This window comes from Chlamydotis macqueenii, chromosome 10 (genome assembly GCF_036417535.1).
Source record: "Chlamydotis macqueenii isolate bChlMac1 chromosome 10, bChlMac1.mat, whole genome shotgun sequence".
NCBI lineage: Eukaryota > Metazoa > Chordata > Aves > Otidiformes > Otididae > Chlamydotis > Chlamydotis macqueenii.
Genome location: NC_141565.1, coordinates 23433179 through 23458347, shown reverse-complemented (window position 1 = coordinate 23458347; position 25169 = coordinate 23433179). Strand labels below are relative to the sequence as shown.

General features: G+C 45.3%; 2 long non-coding RNA genes across 2 annotated transcripts; both read right to left on the bottom strand.

Moving 5' to 3' along the window:
* Positions 1 to 1598: 1598 nt before the first annotated feature.
* Positions 1599 to 4353, bottom strand: LOC147599581 (uncharacterized). The gene is made up of 4 exons (XR_015259557.1): positions 4073 to 4353; positions 3304 to 3406; positions 2947 to 3045; positions 1599 to 1883 (listed from the first exon to the last, which is right to left on the bottom strand). It is a non-coding gene; the product is annotated as an uncharacterized LOC147599581 (long non-coding RNA).
* A 6348-nt stretch (positions 4354 to 10701) lies between these two features.
* Positions 10702 to 13193, bottom strand: LOC147599580 (uncharacterized). The gene is made up of 2 exons (XR_015259595.1): positions 13057 to 13193; positions 10702 to 10784 (listed from the first exon to the last, which is right to left on the bottom strand). It is a non-coding gene; the product is annotated as an uncharacterized LOC147599580 (long non-coding RNA).
* Between the last annotated feature and the right edge of the window lie 11976 nt (positions 13194 to 25169).

Here is a 25169-nt window from a genome sequence, read left to right as displayed (position 1 = left end):
AATTCAACATCTCACAGTCACATTTACAGGTTTTTGTTTTTTTAATCCACTCCCATGCATTTTCAGGTATTTTTGGGCTGCGATTTCTCTTTTTTAGGGGGAACCCCCATGACCTGCCCATCCCGCACTCAACTGCTCCTCCACTACATCATCATTCCCCCACTGACACTGAGGTGCCCCAAATGACAGCATCACCCCACCAACCAACCTCTTTTAATTCACCCCCAGAAAAGACACAAAGTGAGGGAAACTGTCCGGACCAGCAGCTCATAACTTTACGTAATTACAGCACCTCCCTCAAAAGGGGAGCTCCACCTGAAAAATCATAGGAGGCAGCCCCCCTGTCCTCTGCTCCACAGAGGTGGAGGGTGCCCATGGACAGTGCCACATATCTCGCTCAGGCTCTGCTCCGCCACCTTACCCCTCCGTCCCTGCGCTGTGACAGGGTTGCCAGGGCACCAACTGCCCCCAGTCCCCGTTGGCCCCGGGCTCTCCCCAGCAGCCAGCCCTTGCTGTCGCACCCGCTGGAGAGAGAGTTGGGAGCCTCAGGACACAGAGCCTGGCCCTCACCCTCAGTACGTGCAACGACCGAAAGACAAATCTGGGCTGGGGGGATTTACCAAGCACCACGAGACGCTGACAACCAGACACCTGAAAAACAAAAATCCCAAATTGTATTTCAGCATATATAAAAAACAGCACAAAAGAAAGAGGAATTCAATCTGAACAAGGGACAGGACAGTAGCTGAGCTAAAGGAGGATTATAGGTAAACAGGTCAGCTTGAAATACAAGGCATCATTTAAAAGCTAGAACCATCTGAACACTTAAAATTAGTATTAAGACTAATTGAGACAATTTTGAACACACTCTCAGTATAAAAGTAAACACTCTTGTCAGTGTTGGAAAATGTCTCCTCCCTTCCTTACATCACCCTGCAGGGAGCCTCACCCCTGCGAGGCTGTGGGACAAAGGCGTACCGTAATTAGAATACACACTTACAGATCTACCGCAACAGCTATGGCCCTTGCGCTGCTGCTGCACGCCTTGTCTCCTTGGTCAATAAAGCTGAAAGTAAAGTGTAAAACTCTAAGGAGTTAAATGAAAAAATAAAGAACACATCTCAGTAATTCACTTAATGCTATCATGTGTGTATATTCATATAAATCCAATTAAAAAGTTTATACTATCAAAAGTATGTGATGTTCCTTCCACATGCATTGAACTTGCATAGCTGTGAACACATACCATTAAATTATAACTGTGTATTTTGGAGACAAATAACCTGACTAGGGCTTTTTTTTTGCATGCTACATGATTAGAGAGATATCTGGCCAGCTGCACTGCCTGAGCAGTGCTACTGAACCACCAGGGAAATGCACCACAGAAAGTGCAACAGAAACAAAGTACTGCAGAGCACTCAACTGCTTTAACACACCTATTAAGTTGTAAGCTACAGCTATTTGGTAGTTACAGTTTAAACAATGCAAGTCACTTTGTAAATCACACAATTTTAACTTTTTAATAATTTTCATTTAAAATAGAAAACTCAGTGAGATAAAAGATGCCCATAGGGTTTTACTTTAAAAAGTAAATTGACGATGACTTCTACTGCCAAGTACATAATCTCCAAAGATCTGCTCTGATGGAAAGTTGTTCACAAAATGCAAATTCTTTGAATGAGAAAGGTATCCATTCTGGAAAATCTCTTTCCAACTCTGTCCTGGTTTCAGCAGGGATGGAGTTCATTTTCTTCTCAGTAGCCGGTGTGTTTTGGATTTTGTGTGTGAAGAATGTTGATAAACACCCTGATGATACCAGTTGTGAATGTGACCAAGGTCACTGTCCGGCTTTCCAGATCTCGCTAATATGCAGATGCAGGAAGCTGGAAGAAAGACAGACAGAATAATTGACCCAAACTGGCCAAAGAGAGTATTCCATGCCATGAACGTCATGCTCGGTATATAAGTGGGGGTTGGCCAGGGCGGGTATCTGCCTTCCTGGCATCTGACTTGCTCTCTCATTTGCTGGCATCGTTCCCCCTACCTTGCTGGCTCCCTTTTGCTCCTTTCTTGCTGCTTGGTTTTGTTTCCATGACTGCTGCTCGGGATGGGCTGTATTGGTCATTGGGACATCAGGTGGTGAGAAAACGTCCATTTTGTATATTTGAATATCCTTATATTCTCTTATTATTGTAGTTTTCCTTTATTATTTTAATAAATTGTCTTCATCTCAACCCACGAGTTTTCCTTTCTTCCCAATTCTCTCCCCCATTCCCGCTGGGGACGGGGAGGGTGAGCGAGAAACTGTGTAATGACTCGGACTAAACCATCACACCAACTCAAGTCAAACATTACACACCATAGGTTAAGGAAAGAGGACATCATAGAAGCAATAACACACCAAAACCCTACCAGGACTCAGCGTTGTCACCAGTTACAAGGCTGCTAATGCTTCTTGGGAAATCCTGGAAAAACATGTGGAAGCCACATCAATTTATCCTGTTTTGTCCATGTCTCCTCCTTAAGCTTGATTGCTTTTACTACAGATGCTGATATCTCAGTAAACTTTTTGACTACTACTTCGAGATACTTGAAAAATTTATTGACTGGAAAAGCATAAAGCTTTTATAATGAAAACTGAGTCTACTTCTTCTTAACTCTTACAAACAGTTCATTTCTTCTTTCAGTACAAAGTTATTTTAACAGTATAATCTCATAGTAAGCACACAGAAACAGAAGATTATGCTTCCAGGATAAGAAAATAAACAGAGGGAAGAAAGCTTTGCATAGGCATAAAACGCTCAGAATAGACCTTATTTTTAATATTTGTCTTAAAACATTTCATAGAAAAACTACAGGAGGAGAATTGGCACATTCTTATTGTTAACTTTAACGTCCATACTACAAGTACCTTAGGAAAAATGCAGACACACATCATAGACGTACCTTGTACTTGCAGGCAGCTATAGCTCCTTTCCACCCGTCTCGTACTTTCATGACAGAAGAAAGGGCAACCACAGTGAAATAGTGGTAGTCAACACTGAGCTGAGAGAGGAAAACAACCTTTAGCATAAAGCCGGGTAGGAATCCAAAGTTTCCTTTACTGGGGAAGGTTTGCGAAGAATACCACTGAGTGAAGGAAAAAGTATTTTGCATCACCTTTAGTACAGTTGTTGATACAGGCGACTAGACGTTTTGCATTTTTCAGACAACTGTGCCCTTTTTTGACTCAGTGGCAGCTTTAGTTTCACTAGAACCATTTTCCTAGATACATGCAGGTGATAGAAACAGATACCTACATACCTTTTCTCAAGCCTCCATTTAGCCAAGGTTTCCTCACCATGTCCCAAGCTGAGTATTTGTATTACCGAGTACAGTAACCCTTCTGGCCGTGTGAACTGCCTCGCTGCAAAAAAAAAAAAAGGAACTATTTTTTCCAGGCTATTTTTCCAAACAGTCAAGATCTTCTAAAACTGCAGTTGTCCTACCAAACCTGCTTAGGGTCCCTCCCAGCTTTTGACTGTCCTTGGATTTAACAGGCACATGCTTTATTCCATCTTTCAACAGCAAAAATACAGCACCCTCTAGACCAATGCTCTTAGACTCTTAGAGCATGTCCACATGTCCTACAGATGTCCACAGGCACCTCGCTGTTTTGATGAGGAGCCACTGAGCACTCCTGTGAGCCCAGATGCACACACAAGATCAGTTTCACCTACACTGATTTCAGTGAATGTAGTTTCTGAAGTTTTAAAGTGAAAACTTGACGCTTCGCCACAGTAGAGATGATCCGTAACTAGAACTCCACAAAAACTTAGCAATACAAGTTGTAAACCCGCAGCAGCAACAGCTTCAGAAACATTTAGACCAGGAATAAGGGAGAAAAATGAAACAACTTCATCGTGTGCACAATGGGAACATCAAGACCTGAGTAACGTATGGTACAGTATACAGAAAACAAATTATATAAACTATGTATTAAAACATATATGGGCTGGAACTGCAGTGACAGACACATGCTCATGTTTGTGTAAAGGACTCCAGACCCTCCCTCCACCCAAACATGCCCTACCTTGAACCGCCTTCTCCACTCTGCTGAATTTAAAACCCCTCCATGCCACTCCATGCAAAGACAGCATTGGCCCCTTAACTTAGCTTTGAGAGGGCTGGGGGTCAGAAGCCATCCTCAACAAAGACCACATAGGCTAACAAGGATGTTGCTGCGATCACCCAGTTCCTCTTCATCATCTGCAGAGTGCCATCGGGCAGTTTCACATCGGGCAGTTTCACAGACAATGCTGATCTCTTCCACAACGACAGCCTCTTCAAAAGTGCCAGGTATACCGCCCACTCATTCCCCAGTTGTGGCCAGCGTCACCTGTGGCACCTAGAAAACAAAAGAGACTGTTGTGGCTAGAAGTGATCACCTGCTTGTAAACAACTCCAGGGCTCAAAAATAACTGCTGCTACGGTTTGGTGTCACACCTTGCCCGACAGGCTTGGGTGTGGATGCCTCACTACACACATGGTTTCACAAGTTGTTTTGCACCTTCAAAACATGCAGTGTTAACAGGCCATGTAGGCACCTACAACAGAACTGTCCCTCCATTGCTGCACGCCAACCAACCTTCTTGTGGTGCTCCGCTTGATACCTCCGTTCGGAGTCTGGCTTCCCACTGTGCATCTGCAGCAACAAAATAAAACAGTCAAGCAGACGCTAACAAATACCCTAAGAAACAGTAAACCATCTGATTTCTTTGCTCCACTAACTTGTTGATTTGTGCTTTGTGCTCCAGTCTGCCATGTTGAGTCAGCCACATGGGCGAGTTCAAGAAAACTAGTAATACCCAAAAGAGGTATACACCTGCCCATCTTCTTTCCCCCACCCCAACAGCCACATCCCCAACTTGCCCCTTTCCCTCAGCAGGCCCTCGGCCCATCGATCCAGCCTGTCCCTGTCCGTCTGCAGAGGCTTCCTACCCTCGAGCAGATCGACACTCCCACCCAATTTAGTGTCATCTGCAAACTTACTGAGGGAGCACTCAATCCCCTCATCCACCACTTGTGACCAGCCACCAACTGGATTTAACTCCGTTCACCACAACTCTCCGGGCTCAGCCATCCAGCCAGTTTTTAACCCATCGCAGGGTACACCTGCCCAAGCCATGAGCCGCCAGCTTCTCTAGGAGAATGCTGTGGGAGACGGTATCAAAGGCTTTGATAAAGTCCAAGCAGAAAACACCTACAGCCCTCCCGCCACCCACCAGCTAAGTCACCTGCTCATAGGAGGAGCTCATGCCGCTCCCGGGCACTGCGCATGCGCCGGCCGCCGACGGCGGGCCGGAGGCGCCAAAGCAGGCGTGCGAACGCCGGGCTGCGGTACCGCGCTCCGGTAGCGGGGCGGCGGCAGCAGCGAGCACCCGGCGGGCGGCGCGGGCGGCGCTGGCACCGGGGCGGCACCGGCGCTGCAGTTCCGCGCTTTGCGCGCCGAGCGCCAGCCGGCACTGCGCACGTAGAGGGGAAGCGGCGTTTCCTTACCGGGAGGCAGCAACACACGCGGCGACACGGCGCGGCACCGCATTACCTGTACCGGCAGCCGCATGCGCGGCTCCTACCTGCCGTACCGCGTTTAGGTCTGCGTCCGTCATCTGCGAGCGCGGCGTCGCGCACCAGTGCGCATGCGGCCCGCGGCTGCAGTACCGCCGCTTGGCCGCCAGGCGGCAGCAGCGCGGCGCTGTGACCGGCCGCGGGGTTCTGCGGGACGGCGGGCACAGAGGCCGTGCGGTCCGTGAAATACGGGGTTTTCCATCTGTGATCACCGCCTGAAGGCTGTTAGAGAGTAATGCCTTGATCATCATCCATCCACCTACGTATCTATCTATCATTGGCCTTGCTGGATTACTACAGTCATTACTGTTGAAAGCACCTAGCCTTTTATAATGGACAAATACTGACTTTTTAAAAGCTTTTAGTGACTCCACAGAACTGCCTTTACTGTTGACAGGTTGCCAGCTTCTTTAAACCAAGCTGCAAGAAACATTTTACCTTCTGCTCCCCCAGGAGTTAAAGACAAAACTGTGGTCCACTATTTTCTAACAAAGCATAAGTGGTAAAACACTTTCTCCAAGGAAACTATCTATCCCGTTCACTGCAGGTTTCTTAGTATCATGTTGTAATCTGCTTCAAATGCTTTTATGTAAAAGACAGACATCAAAATGAGGTGTTATTGGATTTAATCTTTGTGACACACATTACCCTGATGCCATGGAGGACCTGCTTTAAAGCATCAGTGACACGCTATTTTCGCTCTTGAAAATAGCTATGAAAATGTGCCATTAGGTAATAAATCTAGCAATTATTCACCCCAAGTTCTTGGTACTTCCACTGGATGTAATCAAATACATCTTTTTCACACTCGACTAGCTAGGGCCTCCCCAGAAACCCCTGCAAGGATATTACAGATGGGATTTAAAAGATGTTTAAACCTTTAGAAAAGGAATCCACAGACCTTTTCAGACAGTCACAAAGGTGTTTAGGTATTAATTCGTATTAGCATCAAAGGAAATAAGGCATCTAATCCACCTTTGGGACTATATGCTTGTCCAGTTTTAAAACAAGAAAAATAGCCAGTCCTGTCCTGTCCTGTTCTTCTGTCCAAGAAAAGACACAACAAAAAGACACAGATAACCTTGTTAAAAGAATGGGAAAACAGACACAATCTTTAGAAAAAAAAAAAAAAAAACAAAACCAAAAACAAACCCAACCAAACAAACTCTAAATTAGATTGGATGGCCCAAAGGGCTATCTTCTTTGTGTCACAATGCTGCCTGTTCATAAGCAGGCTACCTCTCCCTGCTATAATGGCATCTAATACCAGCAAGGAAATGGTGAGAAATTTTGGAAACTATAGCAATTACCAGAAGCATTTCCAATACATTTAGGAAACAATTTAAGGAGAAGATCACACAGAGCGTATAACCAGAAATAATACTCTGCACAAGGTTTGAACTGACCAGCCTAGTGAAGCTCATTTCCAGAACATGAGTTCTCATGTTTTTGCTGAATATATCACTGCCTATGAAATACAGTGCACCACAGTAAATCTGATCTTGGGACACATGTCTGGAATAAGAGAATCATAGACTGCTTCGGGTTGAAGGGACCTTCAAAGATCATTGAGTTCCAATCTCCCTGCTATGGCAGGGACATCTTTCGCGGGATCAGGTAGCTCAAAGCCCCATCCAACCTGACGTTGCACACCTGCAGTGATGGAGCATCCACAACTTCTGTCGGCATCCTGCTCCAGTATCTCACCACCCCCATAGCAAAGAAGTTCATCCTTACATCCAATCTAAATCTATCCTTTTTATGGTTTAAAACTGTTGCCTCTTGCCCTGTCACTGTAGGCCCTCGTAAAGTTTGTACCCGTCTTTTTTATAAGGCCCTTTAAGTATTGAAAGGCTGCTATAAAGTCTCCCTGGAGCCTCCTCTTCTCCAGGCTGAACAGCCCCAACTCTCTCAGCCTGGCCTCACCAGAGAGGTGCTCCAGCCCTCAGATCATCTTCGTGGCCTCCTCTGGACCCCCTCCAACAGGTCTGTGTCCTTCTGATGTTGGGGGCTCCAGAGCTGGACGCAGTACTCCGGGTGGGGTCTCACCAAAGCAGAGCAGAAGGACAGAATCTCCTCCCTTGACCTACTGGCCACGCTCCTCTTGATGCAGCCCAGGATGCCGTTGGCCTTCTGGGCCGCAAGTGCACACTGCTGCCTCACATCCAATTTTTCATCCACTCGTATCCCACAGGGCTGCTCTCAACCCATTCACCCTCTGATCTGATTTGATACTGGGAACTGCAGTGACCCAGGCACAGGACCTTGCACTTGGCCTTATTGAACCTCGGGAGGTTCATACTGGCGCACTCTGCAAGCCTTTCAAGGTTCCTCCTGGTGGCATCCCTTCCCTCTGGAGAATTGACTGCACCACTCAGCTGGTGTCATCTGCAGACTTGCTGAGGGTGCACTCAATCCCACTACCTGTGTCATTGATGGAGGTATTAAATAGTACTGGTCCCAGTACAGACCTGGAGGGACATGACTTGTTACTGGTTTCCACTTCAGACACTGAGCCATTGACTGTCATTCTTTGGACATGGACATTCAGCCTTTTTTTTTTTATTCAGCTAACAGTCCATCCGTCAAACCCGTATCTCTCCAATTTAGCAGTAAGAATGTTGTGGGGGACCATATCACAGGCCTATAGAACTCCAGGTAGATGACATCCATAGCTCTTCCCTTGTTCACTGATGCAGTCCATTGTAGCAGGCCACTAGATTAATCAGGCATGTTTTGCCCTTGGTGAAGCCATGTTGGCTGTCTTTAATCACTTGTTTTCCACATGTTTTGTGACATGTCTTCCAGAAGGATCTGTTCCACGATCTTAATGGGCACAAAGGTGAGTCTAATTGGTCAGTAGTTCCTAGGGTCCTCGTTTTTACCATTTTTTAAAAAGGGTGTGCTGTTTCCCTTTTTCCAGTCACTGTGGACTTTGCCTGACCGCCATAACTTTTCAAATATGATTGAGAGCGGCTTGGCAACTACATAATTCTCTCAGGACCCTGGAATGCATCTCATTAGGTCCCATGAACTTACGTATGTTCAGGTTCCTCAGGTGATCCTGAAACTGATCTTCATTTATGATGGGAGGGACTTCATTCCCCGTGTCTGTCTTGAAGTTCAGGGGCTTAAGAGATGAGGGAAGAGAGATTACCGTTGAAAACTGAGGTAAAAAAAGTGCTGAGTACTACCTCAGTCTTCTCCATGATGGTTGCCACTAGTTCTCCTTCTTATTTATCAGAGATGGGTGTGGTGTGGTGCGTGCATTTTCTTTGATCCTCCTTTTCTGCTCAACACACCTGTAGAAGCCCTTCTTACTATTCTTAAAATCCTTTGCCAAATTCAACGCCAACTGTGCTTTGGCTTTCCTGATCCCATCTCTACACATCCAGGCAGCATCTCTATACTGAATGAAAAGTATACACTGAAGATAAGTGTGAGGTTACAAGTCGTTTGGAATTCAGCCATTCAGACATACTAGATTTACTGCCTATTTAAGTGCACACATTCCAGAATTCTGTACACTTCACTTTCCCAGAGGTCTGTTGCAAGAATGACATGCATATTCCAGAAAGGTCCAGCTGTTTGGTTTTGTTTGGGGGGCAGGAGGCAGAGGGGCTAGAGTGGCAGCTTCTGCAAGAAGCTGCTGGAAGTTGTTTTGCCTTTGTCCGGTGTACTCAGCCAGGCCTGGGATGGACCAGCCGCTGGCCAGGGCTGAGCCAATTGGTGGCAGAATGTTCAGTGATAACGCCTCTACGATAGCGTAGTTAAGAAGGGGAAAAATTAAAAAAAAAAAAGAAGAAGTGAAGAAGCCGAAGCGGGGGCAGAGAGGGGGAGGCACGAGCCTTGTGGGCCTTGCAGGCCTCACCCTCTAGCCTCCTGCTGGGTGGCTGACTGGGCCCGACTGAGCCCGGCTGCAAGAAGTGGAGAGATGAGATGTGAAGGGAACCTGAGAGGCATCTGCCTGCCTGTTGTGAAGAATTTATTGTGAGAGGAACAGCTGCAGATGCCAAGGTCAGTGAAAAAGGAGGGGGAGGAGTAATGCAGCTCCTGGCCAGAATTCCCCTGCAGCCTGTGGTGACGACCATGGTGGAGCAGGTTGTCCCCCTGCAGCCCGGGGAGGCCCATGGAGGGGCAGAGATCCCCCTGCAGCCCGTGGAGGACCCCACACCGGAGGAGGTGGATGCCTGAAGGCAGCTGTGGCCCGTGGAGGCCCCACTGGGGCAGCTGTTCTGGAGAGACTGCACTCTGTGGAAGAGATGACCCACGCCGGAGCAGTTCCACGAAGGACTGTGGTGTATGGGTGGGACCCCACAACAGAGCAGGAGAGGAATGTGAGTTCTTCCCCCGACCATGAAGCAGCGGCGTAAAACAACGCGTGATGAACTGACCACGACCCCCATTCCCTCTTCCCCCCTGTGCTGCTTTGTGGGGGGAAAGGAGGTAGAGATAATTGAAGAAATTGAAGTTAAGCCCAGGAAGACAGAGTGGTGGGGGAAGTTGTTTTTGTTCTCTTTCTCATTATCCTGCTTTGGTTTTAATAATAAATAATTAAATAATTAATTAAATTATTAAATCAATAATAATAAAACAGTTTTCCCCAAGTTGAGTCTGTTTTGCCCGTAACAGTAACTTCAATGATCTCTCCCTGTCCTTATCTCACACCTCGAGCCTTTTTGTTACATTATCTCTCCCCTGTTCCTTCGGAGAGTGGGGGGAGTGAGACTGTGTAGCTTGGTCCCAAGTGGGACTGAACTACGGCAACAGCACCAGCACCACTGCCCTGACCTATAAATTACTGGTGTTCAATCACTGCACAGTTACAGTGCTTGCATTCATACTAAGACGTAATGTCAAAGTAGCATGACAAAGTAGGATATAATTCCAAAACTGGATATAAAGAGTCATCTTCCAGTTGCAAGCTGAAGTACAGTATTCTTCCTAATAAGAGATTACAGAGACCTGCAGCTGTAAAGTATCTTCCATACTACACAAAGAAATCAGATAACTAGCAAATGCCAGGTCTGGAATGTGGAATTCCAGATTTGAATGTAGATCTTCAATACAAATGCCCATGATGTACCAGACATCTGAGGTATTCTTAGCTTTACTGGCTAACAGTTCTTTTGTGTGGACAGGCTGCTCCATCTTCTTTATTTGGCAGCTGATAGACACTGTATGAGGAAGCAAAGAAAGACAGAAAATAAGAATTAAATTCACCAGATTTGGGATCTGCCTTACAGGATTTGATTGATTCCCTGTCCTCCAACCAGCTTTTGAAATGCACATTTCCAAATACATGTAGTTCTGTGATCACTTGTATTCTGGAGAGGCTAAGGATAAATGGCACATGTTAAACAGGCATGAAATTGTAAACATCACCCTCAGAACTGTATAAAGCCAAGATGAAATTCGATGCTCTGCATTAAAGGTTTCCCGAGCTCTTTGTTTCATTCAGAAGCTTGAGGCTTTTTGAATGCCAGTTATAATGTCAGCTATACCAACTAACATTCTGGTATAACCTCCCAAGCACTGCTTCAACTCAAGTTATCAATGACTGACCCATGTGTGAAGAATTACCTGTATAGATGCATCTCAGTCATACACATGCAGAAAGACCACTGAAAGGTTAGAAAGAATGGTATTCTGAAACTCTCAAGTTTCCCAATCCTCTTTCCCTAGCCCTTTCCTCAGTGCCTGGATGAGATGAAGCTGTTCCTTTGATCACGACCATTCATCCTCCAGAGGCAGGTGCTGAAGTGAAAGGACAGAGCTAGCAACTGCAGCCTCCTGCAGAGCAGCACTCAGCCTTTCTGCACTTACGCAGCTGCAAATTCGCTTTTGCTTGCTCAGGGCTTGAGTCAGGGGAGGCACATAACAATCAATGTTCATGCAAAGGCACGGTCCATCTGTCTACGTTCATTATTAATTCTGCTGCTATCATTAGTAGTAGATGTCTATAATTTTATAATACAACAATTATGGAACAATACTCTACAGCTGCCAAAAATGTTACTATATAGCATAGAACACAAGTGAAAAATTCCAACAACTCACAGCCCTGCTGGCTCCTGTTTGTGACACTTGATGTTAGGGCCAAGGCAAGTGACCAGGTCAAGCCATAGCTCCCTCCTTTGAGTTTCACAGACAGGATTTCTTTTGGGCTTGCTGTGAGCTGGTGGGGAAGTTAGCCTAAATATCTACCTTCTCAAAGGTAGAAGGTAAATATCTACCTTCTCAAACTGATGTTGCAGGAACTGTCCACTTTCTTGGCCAATTCACAATCGAGACCATACTTACTCACCCCTGCAGGTGGAAAACTGAAAAACATTAAGCCATTCATATGCGTTACTGCCCTCATCCCACTGATGTGTTACTGGACTCACACTGGTAAAAAATTAGGGCCACTTCCATTTTGGTTCTAAGACATGTTTCTTTTCACCTAGGCTCAAAACTATTACTTGATCTCAGTATCACCATATATATATATATATATATGAATTTGATTCTCATTTTCTTCATATTCTTTTTCTTGCTCCTTTTACTGCTTCTTCCACCAGACCCTAAATTTCTTCTTAATTCTCTTGTAATGTTTTTCCCATTCCCACTGATCACCCTCAGGATTCTCAGAGTCTCGTGTGTGGGGCATGGGCTGCTCAAACAAAACATGCTATGAATGTAAACTGGCGCACGAGCTGTTGCTCTTTTTTAAAGCTAGTAACATCACTGGTAATTTTTCAGTCCATTGCTTTGGATTCCACCCTGTAATTTTCTTGAGTTTATTTTTAATAGTCTGCTCCATTCTTTCTACCACTCCAGAGTGCTGTGGATGGCAAGATATACGCAACCTTTGTTTAATTCCCTGTTTACTCATGAAGGCTGGAATTACTTCGCTTACCAAATCTCCTCCATTTCTATCTCCTGTTCTACCCTATGCTAGGCAGTGATCCATACCAACAGCTAATTTCCTTAGACACATATTTTTTTACACTTACAGTTACTGTGTTTCTTTTAGTGGGGAGTCTTCAACCTGTCCTCAAAAGATGTACATGATGATAAGCAGAGACAGACTATTTCTTTAATTTAGAACCATTTATATAGTCCATTTGCAGTATTTACCAAGGTCTCCAGCTTCTCTGATGCAAGAGATGGGAGCTTGGTTCTATCAGTTTGCTTACAGAATGCAGCTCAGTAGAGGGCAAGGGGCACTCCATGGCAGCCCAGAGCTCTGCCTCCGCACCGCCCCGCCACCCTTCAGTAAAAACAGGGTACAGCACGAAGTGCGATGCTCTAGCAGGTCACCGGGCGGCGCACCCCTCACAGCCGCTGCCTGCCTCTCCTCTCGGGAACACCTGCACCCGGGGAGGGCGCCCACCCCACGCTCCCCCGTCCCTTCCCGAAGCCCCGCAGCCCTCAGCAACGCTCGCCGCCCTCCAGCCCACACACCCGGCAGGCCGCGCAGGGCAGGCCCTCCTCCCGCCGGCACACCCGCGGTCAGCCCAGGGTTGCCCTGCCAACAGGCCGCTCCAGCCCTGCGCGACTCCCGCCCCGCAACGCCAAGGGCGAGCACAGGCAGCGGCCCGCCCCGGCCCGGGGAGCTGCCGGCCCAGGCGGAGCTACGGCGGCTGAGCGGGCCTCGAGGCAGCGCCCTGCGCGGCGCCCACCCCGCCTCCCACGCACCTCCGCCTCCAGGTGGAGGCGGCCGCGGCGGGCAGGAAACGCCTCAAGGCCCGCCGCCAGCCTTGTCGGGACCCTGGCTTCCCTCCGCCCGCGAAGAGAGCGGCGGGCGCGGCTCGCCGCCCCTGCGCAGGGCAGGAGGCTGGGCGCAGGAGCGGCAGAGCCGGCGGGGAGCCGGCGCCCCCCGCCTCCGCCGCTCGTTAGCGGGCTCTGCTCGCTGCTGCCGCCCGCCGTGCGCGCCCTGCCGTCCCAGCGCCCGCGGCGGAGCCGTGCTGCGTGTCCGCCAGACGGCGACGGGGCTGGGCGAGCGGGGCCGGCTGGCTGCTGCCACACATTGGCACAGCGCAGGCTGTGGGTGGCCCGGCCGGCGTCACGCGTGGACGTGGGGGCAGAGACGGGGACAGGAGGGATGCGGCGGTACGGAAAGGCAGTCGCGCGCGCTCTTCTCGGCTGCCTCCCCGCTCCCATCCCAGCTAGCAGCGAGGGTGTTAACACGCGGCGCAGGAGGAGCGTGTGGCAACCAGAGCAGCAGTACGGAGAGAAAACAGACCGAAGAGCCCTGAGCAAAACAGGAAAGGGAAGACATTTAGTCCAAGCCTTTGCATTTGTGTTTTGTTTTTTTTTTTTCTATTGCAAAGCAAGGTTGCTCTCTTTTGTTGTTTATTGTTTCCCTCCCCCCCCCCCCCCTTTCTTCTTCCTGGCTGTTTATCAACAGATGTGCTCTGGAGAGGAAGCTGGTCTGCAGGGGCTGTGTTTTCCACGGATGTGAGTGCAGTGAGAAGGACCTGGTGAAGCACATTGGCAAGGCCTGCCTTGCCGGTAAGATAGGTCACTTCCTGATGGACAGTTTCAAAGCTCGGTAAAGCAGGAAATGAGGGGGCGAGAAGCCCATGTCACATCGAGGTCTGTTTGCAACAGGTTCTGAACTAACTGCAATTAATTGGGGGTGGGTGGAGATGGACATGGCCAGGATAAGGCAAGTGGCTGTACTGATGAAGTCATAACCAGCTTCTTCAGTTAATAAACAGTGTAAGTGGGAAAATGGGAAATCAAAAAAATGCAGGCAAAAATTAGATCTGGTGAAATGTTTTTTCCTCAAGTATTTCAGGTTTGTGGAAGATCCTTAAAGTGCTACACTTGCGTACAAGAGAGAACAAGCTGTAAGCATAGTCTGGGCACTCTCAGGGTGCCAGCTAACCTCATCTGGTGAGTGCAAGTTAGGAGCCTCCAGGGCTTGTGGGGGATTTGAAGGGGAGCCAAGACATTTCCATTTACTCAGGAAGACCCATTGGTTGGATCATAGTCTGGGCTGAGGTTTGCAACCACACCTTATAGATTTAGCCACACAATAGGAAATCATGACCTTGAAGCCTGCACTATCTGGAAACTGAACCCTTTAATTTCTTTGGTGTCAATGGAAAATGGAAGTTCTTTACCCCACTGAGGTCTTTCCCTTGCTGATCTGAGGGATCTGCAAGGAAAACTACTTCCAAGGCTGATTTGAGTTCACGACCATAACTCAGAGGAGCTGAGCTATTAAATAGTAGCTGCTGGTCTCAATCCAGTACGGAAAGTGTTTCCTTCTCTAAGCCTCTCTGACAGGCAAATATTGCTCTGCTTCTCCACATTTCAGATGAGGGTAAAAATATAGTTGGGATTTTGGTGACATTTTGCAGAGCGGCTTACAGGGAGGGCATTCCAGCATTCCCCAGGAGTAGGATGCATTGGAGCAGGCTGTTGAATCTATTAACATACAGTCTTATGTGCTGTCTCTCCTGGTTCAGGTGGCTGCAAGGTGCTAGCGGGGCATGGCTAAGGCATGAGGAACACCTCCTAGGAGCATTGCTTTGAATATAGACAGGCTTTGTCTGTGAATGGTTACACTTTCCAAGATCTGTGCATTTGCTTGTACAGCTTTGATCATCTTCAATACCTTGCATCCAAATCATGGACATTTAAGAAGATACTTACAGAAAACGAGAGCTCTTACTGTAGTGGCTAGGCGATAGCAGGATGTAAGGGAATCCTCTGTTTCCATACATGCTGTCCATGATGGCAAACGCAAACTCTATGGTCCCATGGAGTGCATTTAGGACATCTAAAGAGTTAATCAGGGCTGGTATCCAGGGATGACTTAGTAACAATGAAAGAAAACAACCCCGCAGCACATATTACTCCTTCAGTGATGGCATGAGCGTTCTGCATTTTTACAGGAAACTTGCTCTACTGGTAACTTAACAGTTACTCATTTTTCTGATATTCTCTGTGCTGATAATTCTCTGTGAGGTGGGAGTGAGCAATGTTCACTCACACAACAGCAGAAGAGCCACCTCCTTTTCTTTTGCACTTTAAGCTTTCTGCTTTTTGGACCAGATGTGGAGACTTCACTGGGTCCTGGAACCTGTGGCCTTGCACTGGTTTGATAGTAAGGGAAGTTAAACTTTCACTGTGGAGATCGAGTTGCCTGAAGGGACACTTAGGTTTCTGTAAAATGATGGTATTTGAAACTGCACCACTGCCAGGAGCTGCTTAAGAAACCGCATTGCTTGGCTCATATGTGCACTTTTCTCTAAACATCAGACATTTCTCTGTGCACAATGCTCCAGGCCAGGTATTTTACTTATTCCTTACTGCAGGCAAACTTTGGTTTTGATTTCAGCAGATGTTTTCCTGAGGACAGGCAGCAGAGATAAGGGGATACTTTTTCTGGCAGATTAGTTACACCAGGATTGTTATATCGTGGGATGTTTTTCACTTTCTTCCAGAGCACTCAGTAGTTGGAGACCTTACAAAATAGATGGCCTAGGAAGTTTGTCTGAGTGTGCCAATTCTTGTAGTTTGATGAATTTAACACTGGAGAATTACTAGCATCTGTCTCGCCATTCTGTTAAAACTAAGAGGTTTTTTTTTTAAGCTCCAGCAGGATAGACTTTTTACAAAATGTTCGCATAGGATGGGTCGACTTCTAAAAGTCTAACACTGGATTTGTGATACCATGGCTAGCTCTAAACAAAGCTTTTCTCATCAAGGAGTGACGGGCAAGGGGAGGCTCTATAGTGAAAGAATTGGCAAATTTGGTTATCCAACAAGGGATGTGAGGGAGATGGGAACAGATTTGAATCCCGCTTGTGCTGAAGATGTGATGAATCCAGATTTTGTGATGGAGAAAGGCGAGAGACTGAAAAGGTCATTTCAAGCTGTATCAAAATTGATACATTTTAGTTGTTGCTGGGTGGCCAAAGCAAAGATGGGTGACACAGTTTAGCGCCAAATGAACAAGATCAAAATCATTATAATAATGTTGTAAATATGAATTATATTGATATAAACAAGGCCAGAGCAGCACTCGCTGTCTTCCTATCTGATGGAGGCTAATGTGGGATATTTCAGAAACAGAAAATCCCAACCACATTGTCAGGGACAGGCAGTGAGTCAGAAATGTGAAAGCCCAGCAGATGTTTTCCCTTCTGTTCCTGTCGTTGCAAGCAGCATGGGGTAGCAGCCAGAAGGTTAGCAGATCACTTGCCTAATATGAAGCATTTGACATAGAAAACAAATGATGAAAAGCTGAAAAGAAAAATGAAAATTTCTGAAGTTCAAAGGACAGTGAGATAAAAGTAAGTTTTCGGGAAAGGTTAAATGTGGCTGAAAACTTTCAATGCATTAAATTACTTGTTGTACTTGTTCATATCCAATCTCTTCCAGTCATCTGTAAGTTCAGTATTCTTGTTGAGAGAAGATTCAACATATAGCAGTACAGCACATAGGGATTTTTTCCCTGAGAGCCTTAGGTTCAAGATGGATCCTAGTTCTGTATAAGCACTTGTGATCTCATTTTTTGTTTTAACCATACTAATGCTGAAACAGTATTTCTGCAATGAATGCATCACCACCCAAGAAACTAAAGAAAATGGCATTACCCTATGTATCTCATGCAATGAACAACCTCCCTTCAGTTCCGTTGGGACTAAGGAACTAGGTTATCCAGTTTATGTTTCAGGTAGTGATAGATTATGCATTGCACATTTATTGTAAGTAAAATCCCTGAGTTTCTGCTAGTCTGCCTAATCGGCTGCAATAAATTACCAGAATGGCAGGAGCCCCAGACTTAAACTGCATTCATGCCTGTGCAGTCTGTCAATGTCTCTGTCCATTGCTGTGAATAACTGAGTGTAGCGACAAAGGCTGGAACTTTGCTAATAGTTAAAATGTTTTTGAATTAAAGCAAATAATGGAGTGAGGAGGAGCCTGTCTGTACTGGTTACTTTGCTCTTTGGGGCAATCATCAGAGCAGTCATCCTCTTTACAGGGAAAATGAAGTGTAAAAAGATTATTAAATAGGACTGGTGAACATTTTTCTACTAAAGCAAGTTTTGACAGAAAATATGGTCCTTTATGGGAAACTTTTTATTAAAAGAAAATTGTGAAGACTTTTGCCTGAAAACCAACATACTGCAAAAATAGATAGCCCCTGTCTTTCTGTCCTTTCCAACCTCCAACATCGAAACAAGATGGCCATCACTTGAATAACATTGAAAAATAAAGTCAGCAGAGACCATTATTTGTTCCTGTGGAAAAGATTGTCTAAATGCCTCTCTGTGATCCTATTTGGTAGCTCCTGGCCTGTACTTAAAGACCAATGACATAATCAGCTTTCTGATGCATGTGCAAATGAACTGATAAAATGACTACTTTTTGTTTATCAGTACAATCCTGTTGAGACACCCCAATTCAGAATGTGATTGCTTACATTTTGCTATTAGCAAGAAACACCTACTCTTAGCATCAATAAAATTTCTGTCACAAAGAGTAGTACAACCACCAGTTGCTTATACTGTTTTGGGGAAATTAAAATTTTACCTTTTGATGTCGATATGGAATATGCCCCATCTATACCCATGCTTTACAGGAAGACAGCAAAACCCTCACAGATCCTGAGAATGTAGCTTCAAAATTTCATTTCCAGCTGCTAACCTAAGGATAAGTTTAGTTTTGGTGACAAGAATTGCTATAGCTAAGCATCTCATTACATTACAGCCAAGATATAATCAGTATCCACAGGGACAGCTGGATTGCTGGAAATCGAAGCCATTAGCTCTCAAATGGAAAAAGTAGTCTCTTCATCACACAGCAGCACCAGTTGGATGTCCAGATCTCCCGATAGCAGAAATCTCTATTGCTAAAGCTACAATTCCCTTTCTAGCTCACTGCAAGAGAAATTTCATTTTGTTTTATCAGGACAATCATAAGTAGAACAAAGCAAGGAATTACAGATAAACCTGAGTCCTTTCTGCCTGTGAAATCAGGTATCTTTCAGCAAGCCTTGAACCTCCACAAACTCTTCTAGAAAGCAATGCGAGAAAAATACAAAGAAAAAGGTGTCATACAGACTAATGCCACAGGGCCCAGCTGATAATGTTCCACTTACTGGGTGAAGATGCAATATAGCCCAAAGGGCTTGCAACAACGGCAGTTGTAATCGGCCAGCACTTACAGAAACCAGGCCAGGCCCATAGCTGATCTTGGTGGCCTCTGTCAAGAATGTCTTAACATTAGTACAATGTGAAAATAACAAGATTTTAGCAAGGAATGAAAGTTGAAAAAGGCTCAAGAGAAGAAGAAAAAAATCTGAATCCATTCCTAGAAAATTTACAGCTATGTGTTCCTTGTCTACCAGCAAAGTAGTAACAGTAGTACCCTCTAATGGACTCTGTTTCTCATTTCATTACCCAAAGCTATAAGTCTGCATTAGTTTTATGTGAAGTTTCACTCCTAACTTCAACCTTTAGAAAACCTTTGGAAATTAGGCTGATTGTATAACTGTGTCTTGAGGCAAGTAAGGGTGTAAAGAACTACTCAAGAAGAATATATCTGAAAAAAACCAAATTACTGTGCCCAGCAACCCCCAATTTGTGTTGGTTCTCTCTCCCTTCCCATCCCTTGTATTGTTCTCATTAATTCTCATGTGTTGTCCTCCACAACTTGTTTCCTTCACCATAAGCACTGCTCAAACTGAGCCCTGAAACCATGCACCACTGCTCCACTGACGTCCTAACTGTTGTTTAGTTATCCTACAATAATAAACCACAAATTCCTTTTAATTCTTTATAAACTTAGACCTCAGGAATAGATAAACACCATTTTATCCATTTTACAAGGAGAAGGGATCACTTAAGATACCGTGATGAGTCACTGGCATAGCTTGAATAGCATCCGTGTTGTGTTCTCAGCACTGAACTCCGGCTCCATCATCACAGGCTCCTGAGAACTCCTGACAGGATGTTGCCTCATCTGGGAAGAGGAACATATTGCAGTTCCTGCCTAGAGGATGAGATAACAAAGGCCTGGCTTTGTTTTAAATTATGCAAGTGTCCTCTTCAGAGAGCACAGTCATTGCTCAGAAATGTGATGTAACTGTAGACATTCAATTTCAAAGCAAATGTGGGCTTTCAGTGGGAACAGCATTAACTTCAGACCTTCAAGAATATTTTTGTTTTGTTTTGTTTGGGGTTTTTTTTGGCTTATAGTTTCTACTCTGCAAAGTCTTTCTTTTTTTTCTTTATAGTGACACTTGGTCTCACCTGTTGGAAGTGCAGAGACATGCCTCCAGTGTGACTTCTTTGCTTTGCTTTGCGGAAGAATTGCTTCATCCTTCCAAAGTTCAGGCAAACCAATCAAGACCCATTTTTGTCTTCAGATCAACTCTCTACTAGAAACAGAAGTTTTAGAAAAAGGGTAATTAGCGTAAATGAGTATTATTGATAGTTAAATCAATGTTTTTCTCTCTCTCCAGGGCCTCCTTGAGGTGGGTATTTCAGGATGTGTTCCTGAACTTTCATTTTCCTACCACACCTGATCTTCAGACAAGAAATATTTTTACTCTCATTATGGCACATTTGCAACAATTTGTTCACCCCAGAAAACCAGTGATGCAGCCACTTCTATTACCTGAGTTTTCCCTATTAGACTACAGAATCTGATGTCTGTAAATAATCTCACTTTAAAAGCAGATGAAAAGAAACGGAATATCTCTCAGAGCACTGAAAAAGATGCCTGAAAAGTGACTTGGCTGAACAGCAAAGTATTTGTCACGCATGCTTGCAAGACAGGCATATACATCCCTCAGTTCTGCCAGTATGCGCTTTCCAGTTTTCAGTTTGATAAATTTTGGTGCTTTGGCATTTTCCAAATCGGAACATAAGGTGATCAGCAAATATGAGTTACATCGTTTGTTTGGTTGGTTGGTTGGTTGGTTTTTAACTGGGTGATAAGTCCTAAAGAATACAAGCTGCAGAGAAGAATGAGAGAGAAAACAAGCAAACCTGGAGTGTTTTGCCTTAGCCAGTGGCAGTGCTTTCTGTGGGCAGCCTTGAAGGAAATCATACAGCTATGAAATAGGCAGGGTCTGAGTGAGCCTGGACCCCAGAACGGGCTTTCAAAAAAGGAAAGGAAAGAGAGGATAACAGCCTATATGGATAATTCAGTACCAGGGAGTGTAACAGCAGATTTAGTTCTGTATGAGTGATTGGTCTTAAGACTGTAAAAAGAGATAGAGTGAAGCTGTAAGCAGCGTGTTTCAGAGGGATACAAGTGGAAACTCCTAAACAGGGCTTCATGGGAGCCCATACGTACTGGGGGACAATGCTTCTGAGGTGTCAGCACAAGTTGATAGACTTTCTGCCTGCAAGCCTTCACTGCTGAATTGTTGACACGAGGATCTCTGGGTATAATTCAGGTATGTCCTTCAGAGATGTCCTTAGTCTGGGTGGTGGCAGCCTCTGTCAGCACCAGGATATGTGTTGTCTCCCTGTCTCAAAGGAAGGGTCAGACTCACTGTCTTTGCCAGAAAATACATCGTAGAAGCACGGTCAGGGGCAAAAAGGTAATGCTTATTTAACTTAGATAGAGAAAAAGGCCAAACTTGCCTTTAATTTTTAAATTAGTTCCAAAAGTCACAAGTGAATGGCATTTGCCCTGAAGGAGATTGCCACCAGTATATTTTGCCAGACTCCAGTTTCAGAGGATGCAGTACCCTCCAAGAGTCAAATTCGGATCCCTGCTGACTGAATTTCAGCTTTACACACTTGTTAGAAACATCTGTGTATATACTGCCAGCAGTAGCAAAATGCTGAAGTTTCTGTTAAACAGCCCCTCCACACACAGTCTGCATCCCTAGCCTTCAGCAGCTGGCTTGATAACAGTCGTGCCCTTTTCAAGTTAATGTCTATTCCTATGGGACTAAATCTGTCTCTTCCATCCCCTGAACTCACCTAGTAATGGATCATCACCAGCTGTTGACATTAAGGTTTTCCCTTTGCAGCTGAGTGCCCTTTGCAGGATCCCATGTGCTATTCATTTCTCTGGGGAGTGGAGGAGCGAGTGTTTCCTAGGGCAGCAAAAACATTTTGATGGAAGTTTATTTTCCATGGCTGTCTGGAAGGACTGAAATTCTCCATTTCGCTTCCAGCAAAATTCTCATTTTGCTTCCTTTTCATGGCATACTTTTGGCTGCTACTTCTAAATGGAGTTAGTCAGGAAGTGAAAGACCACCATTTATTCTGATGATTGAATCTGGCTGAAGCCAGATGTCTTTCTTTTTAATATGGAAGACTAGAAGTCAGCCATCACCAGCCCTGGAAAGGAACTCTATGGTGTCTGTGAAAGGAGGAGCAGAGAAAATCCTAACCACCCTAGCTACTGAGTGACAAAACAATTTAAAAAAAAACCCTCCAAGATCTGGGTTCAGGTGCAGTGACTGCCCAGGCTTATAGCAGCCAGCATTACTGCAGAGCCAGTTAGCCTCAAATGGCTAAAATGTGACACATGGCTCCATAAACACACCCCTTGTATCTGAACCACAGAAGTCTCTCAGATATCTAGTCCTGGGAAACTGCCCTCAGGGACAAGAGCAGAACACAGCTGGCAGATCTTTAAATACCCTTCCATAGAGCGCAAGAGCTCTCAATCCCCGAGTGGATGAAAGCAGGCAAGGAAGGTAAGAGACCAGCACAGCTGAGTTGAGACCGGCTAGTCAGACTAAAGGGTAAGAAGGAAAGGCACAGGCACAGGAACAGGTATCCTGGGAAGAGTATAGGGATGCTGCATGGTTGTGTAGGGATGGGGACAGGAAGGCCAAGGTGCGGTTGGAGCTGAGCTTGTCAAGAGACGCAAGGAATAATAAGAAGGACTTCTACAAATATGTCAGCCAGAAAAGGAAGATCAAAAGAAAGTATACCTCCCTCGATGAGCAAGACTGGTGAACTGGTAACAATGGATGAGGAGGCAGCTGAGGTACTCAACAACTTTTTTGCCTTAGTCTTCACTGGTAAGCCCTTTTCCCACACCTCTCGAGTAGATGGACCGCAAGACGGGGACTGGGGGAGCAAAGTCCCTCCCACTGTAAGAGAAGATCAAGTTCGTGACCACCTGAGGAACCTGAATATACCTAAGTCTATGGGACCTGACGAGATGCATCCCAGAGTCCTGAGGGTATTGGTTGATGGAGTTCCCTGTCATGTTTTGTTAGTATCGGCAGGGAAGAAAACCAGTGCCATAAACTATCCATCAGATTATAAGTTGCCTTCCAAGCCATAATTCGCAATTATTATCCAGCTGCTACATATATCCTGTGGGGACTGACAATGCAGATGGTCAAGGGAGTGCAGTGTAGCATATGATTGTCTAAAATAGGCTGTGACTTGTATATCTTTATTTTTTTTTCCCCTACCTCTCTCTTTTTTATTTCTTTTTGGTCCTCAAGGAGTAAACCAGGAATCTTTAGATAGAATGAAGGAGACACCAAAAAACACCTGCCATGAGAAACCTGTTTGTTGAAATGGCACAGTGCAGCACAAGATGTAGTGCTAGAAATTGTGAATTTAAAGTGCTGACCTTTTAAATGATGATTTGCCATTAGCACTGCATGATGAGTAGCAGGGCTGTCAGGCCTGCCTGATTGCAAAAACTTATTTTTTAGTATATATTATTTTGCAGTACTATAGTGCAGTTGAGAAAAAATTATTAACCTCATTTCACAGCTAGGGGAAATAACTCAAACGTTGGTTAAGGCATCAGCAAGGTCAAAGAGCATTCTCAAAACCTGGCTTCTGCACAGTCTCATGAGCCAGATGCAGAGGATAACAGGAACTCGTAAAGAATTCGCTGACCACAAGCAAAGGCAGTCACTCAGCAAGGCTCATGGTTTGTTGTAGGTCAGGATGTGCTGCGGTCAGTTTGTTTCACCTGTTCACATCTCTGCATGGGACACTTGCCTGCTAAGTTATGACTCCAGCTAAGACATACAGGTTTCAGAGCCCGTTGTGACTAAGTACATGTGCCTTCCCTTTATCTGAGAATGGCTCAGACTGCAGCGAGAACTGGAGAGCAGGCTCCGGGCGACTTGGCTCTGCCAGGGGACTGACAACTACGCTGCTCAAGGAGACGAAGGTGGTCCAGTGAAACACTGCATGTGTTTGCACTGTGAATGCCTATATTAATGGACTTTAATTAGATCTTTAAAAGTGCACATTTTTTTTTCCCAAAGGAGTATGCTTTAATTGGCTTTGAGCCAAAGTGATGCAGTTCATCACACTTAGAGCTTGTGGCCATTGGAAAGGAGACCAGCAGGCTGAGGTGGGTAGCAGTGCTGATCTTTCACTATAGGGGTGGTAAGGATGCTGGCAAAGATTGGCTTCTGCATTGGGTCTCTAGCACCATCATTACAGGGCTGTGTTTCCTGCACAGGAAATTACTTAAGCGCTATGGGGCTTCATCATTCTTATTTCCACTCCACAAGGGTTTCATTCCCATTTCTCTCAGTCTGGTGCACATGGGACCTTGGTTCCAGCATACAGTGAGAAACACATCATCAAGCTCCTGCAGCCACAGCAGAGGAGGTGGGCATAGCAGGGACAGGAACAGGGATATGCTTTCAGGGAGAAGAATTACATCAGTGAGGTCCGAGTTTGCAAATGAAGAGAGTGACAGTGAGCAAAGTTCTCTCCTTTAGCCTGCTTAGCTCCTGAGCTGTTTGGGAAGTTAAAGGCCACAGAATAAATGACTTCACAAGCCTTTTCCCATGGGCTAAATTAATCCTCTTGATGCTTCTAAGGGTGATCTTTAATGCTGTTCATATAGAATATTTATTGTATTAAATACTGAAAGTTCTGGGAACACAGAGATTGTCTGAGAGAAACCACTACATAAAATAAAATTATACTACATATAATGTACATATTCAATAAAGACAGTAAATCACACAGGTTCTGAGAACAATTAGAATTTTTTTTTCCAGATCTGTGAGTTTTTTTGCTCTTTACCTTTCAATAAAGCTGGCAAAGCATTTAACCGGCTATCTTCATAACAAAGTGCTCTCTGGAGAGTGTGATAAATTAATATGTGCCAAAAAAATTGCTATCATTAAAACAACATTTTATTGGTGTGGATGTCTAGCTATTCCCCATGCAGACTCATTCTCAGTATCTAAGAGATGCTGCATGCTTTTACTCAACTACATAAATCTGCAGGGTGGCGGGGGAGGAATGGGAGAGAGAAATAAAACAGTAAGAGATCCTCATGGACTTCTAAGATCAGGAGAGGACAATCCGTTTTCATTTGCTAAGAACATCTCCCTCCCCGTGGGAGCTAGGCACTGTGATTGCGGTGGACCATAGAAAGATATCTCCGTCTCTCCCCTCGTTGCATGCAAAATGTTGGACTTCCAACATATCATCATATACCACCCTACGATCTAACCTTGTTAAAGCACTGACTATAAAGTCAATAGGCCTCAATCCAGACATGGCCTGTGAGGGAGCAAATAAGCACGACTCCCGTGGCAGAGTGCAGTTCTGCAACGGTGGAAGAAAAGGACTCTGCCTCAG